We start from the raw sequence: 10,727 nt of genomic DNA, 5'->3' as shown, positions 1-10,727 counted from the left end.
TTTGACGCACATGGTATGGCCAGGGAACCCTCTCTGAGACAGACCAAGTTGGGACCTGAAGGATGAGTTGGGAAAGGGATGTGGGAGCGTGAGCATGATAATAGCCTTCCAGCCGGAATATCCTCATGGGCAAACACTGCCAGGCAGGAGGGCCTGAGCATTCTGGGAGTCCAGAGGGCCCAGCGTGGTTCTTTCCTACCCTGGAGCTGCCCTCTGTACCTCAGCACCCCCACACACAAATGCACAGGTGCACACAAAAGCATACATACATGCATGAGCATCTGGGTGCACATAGGCACACACATGCACCCATGTACAGAGCATACAACATATAAACGTGTACACAACACATGTGCCTACCATGGGCATGCAGACATGCGTGATCATATGCCCTAACATGGGCACGTACAGACGTGTGATCATATGCCCTACCATGGGCATGGGCATGCACCAACGCGTGTGATCATATGTCCTACCATGGATACACACTGACATGCGTGATCATGTGCTCTAACAAGGGCAGGCACTGACACGTGTGATCATATGCCCTACCATGGGGATGTACAGACGTGCGTGATCATATGTCCTAACATGGGCACGCACAGACACACATGGTCGTATGCCCTAACGTGGGCACGCACTGACACACATAATCATGTGCCTTACCATGGGAATGCACAGACACGTGATCATGTGCCCTACCATAGGCACACACTGACATTGCGTGATCATATGCCCACAGGCATCCCCGGGCATGCACACACACAGGCACACAAATGTATACACATGCACATACACATACAGGCACGCGCAGGCACACACACATGGGCCTTGTAAAACTAATGTAAAGATGATAATGGTCCCAGATAAACGAGCCCCTTGGGAAGGATCCACCTTCTGCTCTGTCTGGGTGCAAGCCACAGCACCTCCTCAGGTCTGTAATTCTTGGGAGTCTGCACATGAGGAAAGGTGGGGTTTGGCTGGAAATGGGCCTTTCTGTGGGCTCTTTGGTCCTCAGGCTCTTGGGACATCTTCAGTCTTTTGGCAGGTGGGCTCTGAAAGCGGGTGCCACCCTGCCCAGGGTAGCCACCATGTCTTCTAAGCAAGACTGCCTGCCCTCAGCAGATTCTGCACTTCTGTGGGTGTGAAGTCACTGGGAAATACCATTTGGGGACCAAGACAGGGGTCTTCTCTGGACATTTGGGAAGACTTGTGGGGAAGGGACATTGGAGACTGTCCAAGGTTCGCTGGGTCAGGGACTGCTTGGGCAGTGATGACCAGGGCCTCCGTGGCAGGAGGAGAGCTGTCCTTATGTGGAGTCGGGGACCTGAGCATCACCAGGCTGATCTGGCACTGAGGCCCTGTGGCTTCCCCTCCTGTGTCCTCAGCATGCAGTCACCCTCTTAGAAGTATATGGGTCTACGGAGTGACCTTTGGGTGGCCAGAGTTCAGTGGATCTGCATCTCTCCCTCGTCACCACTGCTTCAAAGAACTGAAAACAGGACCAGCCAGAGGGAGTTTAAATGGCCCCACTCTGCAGGGTCCATGGTGATGGTGCTCCTGCCGCTGCTGCTGCTGGTGATGACAATGATGATGGTGGTGATGGTGAAGATGGTGGTGATGGTGGCAATGGTTATGTTGATGGTGGTGATGGTGGTGGTGGTACTGATGGTGGCAGTGATTATGGTGATGATGACTGCTCACATTTACTGACTTCAGGAGTCTAAGACATGCCCTCGTATCCTTGTACCAATGGCTGAGTGGGCCCTGCCTTCCTGCCCACTGTGACCGGGATGCTCCTGCTCTGTTCCAAACTCTGTTCCAGGTGGGTTCCAGGCAGAGCCCAGGTTATCCTCTCTACCCATGGAGGTCCCGTCCCTGCAGGCTCACCCAGACTTTGGTGGCACTTGTAGCTTCGTTCCTAGGAGGGGTTCAGAAATATCTGTTGAACGAACGAATGAATGAACAAAGAGCATCCTGGTGTGCAAGGGCCCCTGTGTGTCCCTCCTCCCCTGGTCTGAGGTGTGTGGGGCAAAGGGCAGTCTCCCCGTGGGGAGGGGCCTGCCTCCACCCATTGCTCATGCAGGTGGCCTTCAGTACTCGAAGTCCCTCGGGGGCCTGCTTCTGCCAGGGTTCTCTCTCCATCCCTGTCCAGGTGCAGGATCCTGTGGCAGCTCCAGGGCGCACTCACGTGGTAAGCGCAGGCACCTGCAGGAGGGCCTGGCCACACATACCAAGGTAGCCACGAGGTGTGTTGGGGAGCTCTGCCTGGGCCCCTAGGTGGATGGTTGTGTGCCACGTGGCTGTACGTGGAGACCTTAACTCAGCTTGGTCTGTGTGCTGCGTGGACATCTCCATCCTGTCCCTGCAGAGACATGCCCACTATAGAGCACAGACCCTACGTGCTGTGTGGACTGGGTGCAGCCTGGGGCTGGGAGCCTGGTCCCAAGCCTGGTCTTGCTGGTTGGTTCATGTGGGGCTCAGATCCTGCTCACAGGGCTGGACTTTCCTGGGGTTGGCCAAGGGTCTGTGTCTCAGCTGGGGCTCTCAGCAAGAGGGTCCAGAGTGGCCGTGCCCCAGCCCAGCCCACATGCCTCCCAAGTGTTCAGAGGTGGTGGCATCAACTTGTGTGGCAGAGCAGCCCCTGGACCAGGCTGGAATGCTCAGCCCACTGGATTCTGGGGCTGTCTCTGGCCCATGTTCCCAGCTGGTGGTGACTCGGGGCTGGGGAGCCAGGGAACGAAGGAGCTTCAGGGGCCACAGCACCTTAGGAGCAACCCGACCGGGTCTGCCGAGATCTGCCGAGGACTCAAGGTGGGCCCTGCCCCACCCTCTGTCAGAGGAGCTGTGTGTTTCCATCTTGCTCAGTTTTACCACTCATGGCCCTGAGGAGGGGGCTCAGCTGCCCTCGGCTTTGAGCTGGCCCCCAATCCCATGGCCCCATCAGAGCATCTGTGGAAATGGCTTGTGGTGGGGGAGTCTCCCCTGAAACACTCCTGTTCCCCAGCACCAGGGCCTATTTCCGCCCCTGTATCCCTGTATTCCTGCTGTGAGCCTTCTGGGTGGTGAGGGCTGCCTTCTGGGATCTGGCCTGGCCAGCTGGGGTGGGGGTTGCAGAGCTGAGAAGAGGAGGGGTGTGGCCATCTCTGTGGCGATGATCATGGCTTGGCTGATGTGTGAGTTCCAGAAAAGGAGCCGGAATGACCTGCATGTCTCAGCCCTGCAGGGATGAAGATGGCAAGGAGGCAGGGTGCCTGGCTGTTCTCCCCCTGAAACATCCCCAGTCCTGGGCTGGCCACACCCTGGCCTCAGCTTCCCCTGGAGAGCCTCTTCTTGATCTCATTCATGGTGTTACCACCGGTTACCCCCAGGCAGCCCTGGGAGACACTGGCTTTATTCTTCCCCTCCACCAAGGAGGAAATAGAGTGTGGAGGGAATTTGATGCTGGGGCGGGGCAGGGTGGCTGAAGACACGGAGCCTGGACCTCCATCTGGTGAGTAACCAGCAGCCTCCATCAGGCCAGGCCATAGTTCAGGGTGGAGGAGTGTGGCTATGGCGGTGCATGTGAGGGACGGTTCTGCTTTCCGTCGGCACATGTGAGGGAGGGTCCTGCTTTCTGGCTGTGGCAGCCCTGGGGGCCTTAGGACATAAGGCTCCAGGGTGTCTGTGTGAGCACGTGAATGTCATGAGTGGTCCAGGACCAATGCAAAGCCTGCTGGACTCTGGGGCTGCCTCTGGCCCATGTCCCTGGCTAGAGGTGACTTGAGAAGACACTGCCACCCTCCTGGCACCTCTGGGACAGGGTCACCAAGCAGAGGCAAACTTCTCCTGGGCTCTGGGCCCTCACCGTCGGACAAGGCCTCTCCATCCCTCTAATAAGTTGAAGGGAGTCACCCTGTATCATTTTATTTTTTAGTTTTTAATTCATTCCCAAACATTATCCCCTGTGCCCCACCCCACCCAGCTGCCAACTGTTCCTGGCACCCACAGCCCCGAAACAGCAGCTGGCCTGGGCAACAGGGGTGAAGGCTGGGCTGTGAGGGTCTGAGCTCTGGGATCATCACTGCCAGGAGCCCGGCTTATGGGCACAGCCAGGAGGCAGCCAGGGGCAGAGAGGCTGAGAGCCAGCTCCTAATCTCTGCCCTGACAGAGACCTGCCAGGGGGCTTGGATTTGAGGGGAAGGAGGGTGGGGGCTCCTGGCCAAAGGCCACACAGGGAGCCCTGCCTGGAGGTGAGATCGGGGTGGAGCCCAGGGGCTGCAGAATGGAGGGACCGGCTGCCCTGGCCCCTGCTGATTGTGACCTGGTCCCTGTAGCTCCTCCCACCTCTGCTGCCCATAGACAGGAGGGATTTGGAGGAATTTCAGAGGGGAGTGTGGGGCCTGTGGCTTCAGCCTTAGCAGCTTTATTAGGTTTTATTCAGAATAAAAGTCTTCGGCTGGGCGCGGTGGCTCAAGCCTGTAATCCCAGCACTTTGGGAGGCCGAGACGGGCGGATCACGAGGTCAGGAGATCGAGACCATCCTGGCTAATATGGTGAAACCCCGTCTCTACTAAAAATACAAAAAACTAGCGGGCGAGGTGGCGGGCGCCTGTAGTCCCAGCTACTCGGGAGGCTGAGGCAGGAGAATGGCGTAAACCCGGGAGGTGGAGCTTGCAGTGAGCTGAGATCGGCCACTGCACTCCAGCCTGGGCGACAGAGCAAGACTCCGTCTCAAAAAAAAAAAAAAAAAAAAATCTTCGGGCCAGGGAAGGGGTGTCTTCTTCTGGCCCCACACTGGGGAGGGCCCTGCTGCACAGCCCTGAGCTGGCCTTGCTGGGTGCCATGGTCCGGCCAAGGGGTGTCCCAAACCCTTGACTCAAGTTTACTGTCCACCAGGACCACTGCCTGACAGCTGACCCAATGCAGGCTGGGTGCTGAATGTCAGCTGGGTGCTTAGGATTCTGTCAGGGGTATGTGCCCAGCTCTTCCTGAGTGGAGGCGGGCAGTGTCTGTGTGTGCGTGGGAGGTGAGACTGTGTGAGCATGTCTGTGACTGTGGCTGCGGGTGTGAGCAGGAGGAGGAGAGGCTGAGCTGGACACGCAGGGCAGTCCCTGTTGGCTGCAGAGCATGGTGATGGTGGCCCCTGCCCCAAGGGCCTCTCACTGAGGGTCCGAGTGGACCCTGTGGCACATGGGGCCCTCCCCGCACTGCAGCAGACGTGCCACAGCCACGGTAAGGCCTGGCCCAGGAGGTGTGCACTCAGCTCTGCAGGTCCTGCGTAGTGAGCTTCCCACTGTGGGCCCCATACCTACTGGGCTGCCCACCTTCCCGTGTCCCCCCTGAGCTGCAGCCCAGAAACCACAAGTCTGCCCTGGGGGCTGGGGCCCAGGTGCACCGCTGGGGGCAGGCGTCGGAGAGGTAGCTCCCTGACCGTGGCAGTCCAGAAGCTCTTCCTAGGAGACCCCACAGAGACTGACTGCCTAGGGACAGTGCCAAGGACAGTTTGTCCCTGCGCTCCCACCAGCTCTCAAGTGTCCCCTTTCCCAGGCTACTGACATGGAAGGTCCATTCTGGCCAGGAGCCAAGTCCCCAGGAAGGAAAGTGGTACAAGAACAAAGCCCCAGCCCCCATCCCTGCCCCCAGAGGAGGGAGCAGCTAGGGGCCACCTTCCCTCTAAGGGAGGGGTCAGGCTGGAGGTCAGAGCTCCAAGACGAAGCTCCAGCTAGGCTAGGGCCACATCTTGTACCCCAAAGGGACACCCCACTCCCACCAGTCCCTTTGGTATTGTCCTGGAATGACCCTGGGGCCCTACTCCTTCTCTAGGACCGGAAGTGCCCCTGGGGGGTGCTGCCTGTCCCCTCACAGCGGGAGGAAGGACGAAGGGGACGCCAAGCCCCGGGTCGGTGCTGTGGTCAGGCCAGGGATTGCTGGGGCTGCCTATGCCACTTCTGCGCCCTCCAAGGGGAACCTGCCCCTGAGGAGACTGGTGGACCCTGCCTTGCCTCTGCCTGGCTGATTGGGGTAGGGGTGGGAAGATGGAGGCACCAGTGGCTCCCGCTTGTGTCTGCAGCGAGCCACTTGGGTGGAGGGGCTGGAGGTCTGTGCTGAGGAGAGCCACAGGGGAAGGTTCCCTTTGTGGCCCTGCAACGGTGGTGGTGGGGGTGGAGACGCCAACTGCCTGAAACTCAAATGGTTCCTTTTATCCTGATTTTCTGCTCCCTGCCTTGGGCCTGGGACTGGGAGAACTTCAGGCGACTCAGACTCCTGCCTCGGATTGAAGCCAGGGAGGAGAGGCTAAGCCTCTACCTGGTTAAGAGAAAAGAGGCAAAGCTGCAAAGCCAGGTCTGGCACTCGCCCCAGGGGAAGGGGGCGCTTGGGGAGGGGGTCGTCTTCTGACCGTCCCCGGGGCATCGCAGCCGGGGCCTGGGATGCGCGCGGGGGAGGCGGCGCAGAGGCGGTGCCGAGCGTCAGCAGGTGGCGCTGGCTTCCGGGGACAGAAAAAAAACCCTGCAGCAAACCCGAGTGGGTGTCACTGCGGCTGCAGATGGCGGCGGGGGAGGGATTTGTCATTTTCTCCCTGGGCTGCGGAGTCTCACGTGCCTGGTCCTGCACAACCCAGAGCGGGCTTTGGGGCGGGATGCGGTCCGGCGTGTCCACCGCCCTCGTTCGGACCCTGGACGCGGACGCAGACCCCCGCCCCAGGCGAGCCTGGTCCTGGGCTGCGGGGGCTGCTCCCGCGGCTGCTCCGGGGCAACAGCGAGCGCCGCCCCCGCCCCGCCCCGCGGCGCAGCGGCCTGAGGAAGGGCAGACTTAGCGGTGACCTCAGACCCTGCCCCACCTCCTCTCACGTTGCCGTGGCAACTGTCCGGGGCGCCCGCGGTGGGGGCAAGGGCCGCACTTGGCCGCGCTCCCGTCCCGCGGGGACCGCCCGGCCGCCAGCACCGCGGACAGCGCCGCACCCCAGCCCGCCGCCCCGCGCACCCGCCCGCGCTCCCCGCGGACCCTCCCTTTGTCTCCCGGCCCCCGCCGCCCTCTGCGGGCGCCTGGGCGCTCCGCGCTGCGGACACACGTGGCCGGGGGCCGGCCGGCCGCAGCCTGGCCCGGGCCACAGGCTCCCCCCTCGGCCACCCTCGGCCGCCCCCACCCGCCCCGCGACGCCGGAGGCGTGCGGGCCCCTTTGTGTCCCGCGGCCAGATCCCCGGCCCGGCAGCTGGGCCGCCCTCTGGGCGGGCGCATTGTTCGCCGGATTTGTCCGCGGCGCGAAAGGCCGCCGGGGGCCGGGCTCGCCTTCCTCCCGCGGGAGGGGCGCTGGGCCGGACGGGCTCGCGGGCCATTTCCATGAGAAAGGAGCGGCGGAGGCGCCTCTCTTGGCATTCACCGCGTGCCTTAATTGTATAGACATTAAATCAAGGTCCGCTGTGAACACGCAGAGGGGCCCTCAGGGCTGTGGCGGGCGGCGAGCGTCGGGGCCGGGGCCGGGACCGGCTCGGGCTTGCGTGGGGTCCTCGCCCGAGGGGCGCGAACGCTCAGGCGTCTTCGCCGCGTGGCGGGCAGGGCGGGGGCGCTGCGCTCAGCGGACTGTGCGGTCCCGGTCCGCCCCCGACTCGGAGGAGCCCACACTTCTCCCCTTTCCGCGGCAGAGTGGGCCCCCAAGTGCGTCCCTCCGGGCGTTCCTGGAGCTGGGGCGCCCGGGAATCGCGGAGACCGATTCCAGGGGTGGGGGTGGTGAGCGCGTGCGCACCCGGCCGCCTCCCGCGGGGCTCCGAGGGGCGCAGAACCGCTCCGACTGGGCGGCGCGAGCTCCTCCGCAGCTGCCTTCCCCTGCCGTGCCCCCTGCCCGTGCCGACCCAGGAGCGCGCCCCGAATGCGGTTAAAAGAACGAATCTTGATGCTCAAAGATGAAAACTCGTCTCTTTTTACAACCCAGCGAGCTCGTCCTCCCCGCGCGCAGCGGGCCCGCGAGAAGGCGCTCGCGCTGTTCGTGGAGAGAAAGACGGGGAGACCCAGAGAGGCCGCTTGCCCGGCTCGCCCCGGCCCGGCCCCGAGCGTAATTACCAGTCCCGGCGGGAGCCGCCGCTGCCGCCTCCGCTCCGTCGCCTGCCGCGCCGCCGCCAGTTCCCGCCTGCTCTTCGGCTCCCGGGGGCCCCGCGCGCTGCTGCCCTGGGCGGAGAAGGGCGCGGGAACCCCGAGAAGGGAGCCAGGCAAGTCCCCGAGCGCCGCGGGCCGGCTGCGAGCCGAGTGTCCACGGGGTCCACGCTGCGGGTGCCCAGCTCCTGCTCGCCTGGCCCGGCCTGGCCCCGATGCGACTGTCCCCGCGCCCGCCGCCGCCGCCGCTGCCTCCGCGCGTATCCGCGCTCCGCTCCAGCACCGGGCGATTATCACTGGGGCGCGCGGTGACGTCACCCGGACCGGCCCCGCCGCCGCCTCCCCGAGGTGTCCTTGAGAACTGCGGGGCACGCGCGCCGCGCACACGCGCACACACGCACTGCGCGCCTCGTGCCTCCCGCGCATTCGCGCCGCGTACCGCCCCGCGCGCTCCTCGGCTCACGCGGACGCAGCCTTCGAGCGCCCTCGACCGTGCCCTGCGCCCCGCGGCCCCAGGAAGGCCCAAGGAAACGCCTGTCCCACACACTCCAGCCCCTGATACTGCCCTCCTGCACCCACGCGCGCAGCCCCTCCAGCTGCACATGGACACCCCAGCCACACCCCGCCACGCGCACACCCCGCCACGCGCACGCCTCGCCGGCACGCAGCCCAGCGGCACCCGCAGACACGCACCCGCACTCGGGCCCTGACCGCGGGTTCGCGTCTCCTGCCTCGCCCCCGCCTCGCCCCCGCAGAACTCACTCTGCCGCGCAGCTCACACCGCAGCCCTCCAAGCCTCTCAGTCCTGAGAAAGGCAAGGGTCCCACCGGCCTCCTGCAGATGGCTCTGCTGGGCTCCGTACGTGGGGAGGGAATTAGAGGTCGTCGTTCCCTGCCCCCATCGGAGCCTGCGGTTCTCACCGTTTCTGACCGGGATGGGGGCTCTTGCCCCTAGGGACTACGGAAGCACAGGCGACACTCCACGACCCGACTGCAGTCACTGCTAGCTCGATAGGGTCCTTGGGGCGCCCCCGATCTGGCCCTCTAGGGCCAGGGATCAGCGGCTTCCCCAAGCCTCACCGTCTGGAGCCTCCCCCGCGGGCCTTTGTTTAGACTGCAAGGAGCGCAGGCCCGGCGCGGCCGGCCGGCCTCTGTCCCCTTCTCCTTCCTCCTAGGGCCAACCCAGTCCCTGCGCCATCTGCCCTCGGAGCAGAGCCTGGGCCTCCCTGGGCGCAGGTCCTGCTTCCTTCGTTTTCTACCCTCTCCAGCACTGCCCAGCCCATGGACAGCGGGTTAGGAAGTGGGGCAGGAACTCGGGTTGGTTCTGCCCCCGCCGCCTCTGCCGGTCCTCAACCATTAGGACGCCCCTCCCCCTTTGGTGCGGCTTCAACCTGACCCTTCCCAGCCGCAATTCCTCGCCCTTCGCAGGTGTCAGGGACAGCCTTTCTCTCTCACAGGTCACGCACAAGCCCTCTACTCCTCCACAGCCCAAGGGGAACCTTCTGTTCCAAGCGCAAAGCTCTGGAAGCTGCCCCAAGCCTGCGGGTGCCGGCAGCCCCAGCAGGTGCAAGCTGGACGCTGGAGGGGCTGGAGGGCTGGGGAGGCCAGGCTGCCGCAGCCCCGATTCATTAGAGACCATTGCCCTTGGCCTCCAGTGGTCGGGATCGGACCCTCACCCTAATGAAAGGGGGGCAGTCCCCAGGGCGGTCCTAGGCTCCCAGGCGCAGGCATCCGCTGTCCATGGTTTTGAAACGGAACCCTGAAACCTCCGCCTCGCCTTCGGACTTTACCCCCAGCCCTCTTCTCTACCAAGGATTGGGGCCAGGAAGGCCGGCTCCCAGCCCCCTCCCCTCCCGTCCCCCACCCTTAGCTTTCTGGACGGGTCCAGGACGTCTCCGGATTCCAGCTCCCTGGAGCTTGTTCCCATTCTAAGGGGAAAGACTCCTTAGCACCCCCCATTGGTGCCTTGGCTTCGGGGACCCCAAATCTTTCTTTGGGTCTCTTTTCCATACAGGACCGGTCCACCTGGAGCAGGGTGAATCGCCGCCCCTCGCAGACCTGTTCCCTCACCTGGCAGAACACCTTCCTCCTGCCCACCTTATCTTTGGCGGAGGTCTGTCTGGCAGGCCAGGGTGGGTAAGGAGGGAGGCTGGGGGTCGCCCCCTTCCCTTGGGTCAGCGCAGATTTTTGTACATCCCTAGGAGAACCCGGCCCCTCTTGGAGTCCTGAGTAGCGATCGGGGTCCCCGACTCCCCACTTCCACCCCCGGTGTGCAGCGGCCCCCAGACAGGCGGGCTGGGGGAAGGGCCGTCCAGGGCTTGGGGGCGGAGCCGGCCGGTAGGAGCCGCGCGGGAAGGGGAGCCCGCCTGCAGCCTCTGCCCCACCCGCCCCGCAGCGTCCACTCCGGTGGGGACCTTTTCGGTGGCCCCGCGAGCTTCATAGGTTTCATAAAAGTCAACTTACTGCTGCCGGGCCCGGGCTGGGGTCTGTGCTCAGCCCGCTCCGCGGGGGCCTAGTCTTGCCTTGCCCGGCGCTTTCTCTCCGCCGCCGCCCACGCCGCCGACTCTCCGGAGCACACGGAGAATTTGTTTGTGGATTTGTTTATTTGCCAGCTCCGGGGACAGTGAGGGAGGGAAAAGGGACGCGAGGGTGGGGGGGCGG

This window comes from Trachypithecus francoisi, unplaced genomic scaffold, assembly GCF_009764315.1.
Source record: "Trachypithecus francoisi isolate TF-2019V2 unplaced genomic scaffold, Tfra_2.0 Lachesis_group21, whole genome shotgun sequence".
In the NCBI taxonomy this organism is placed as follows: Eukaryota; Metazoa; Chordata; class Mammalia; order Primates; family Cercopithecidae; genus Trachypithecus; species Trachypithecus francoisi.
This window is presented reverse-complemented; position numbering follows the sequence as displayed.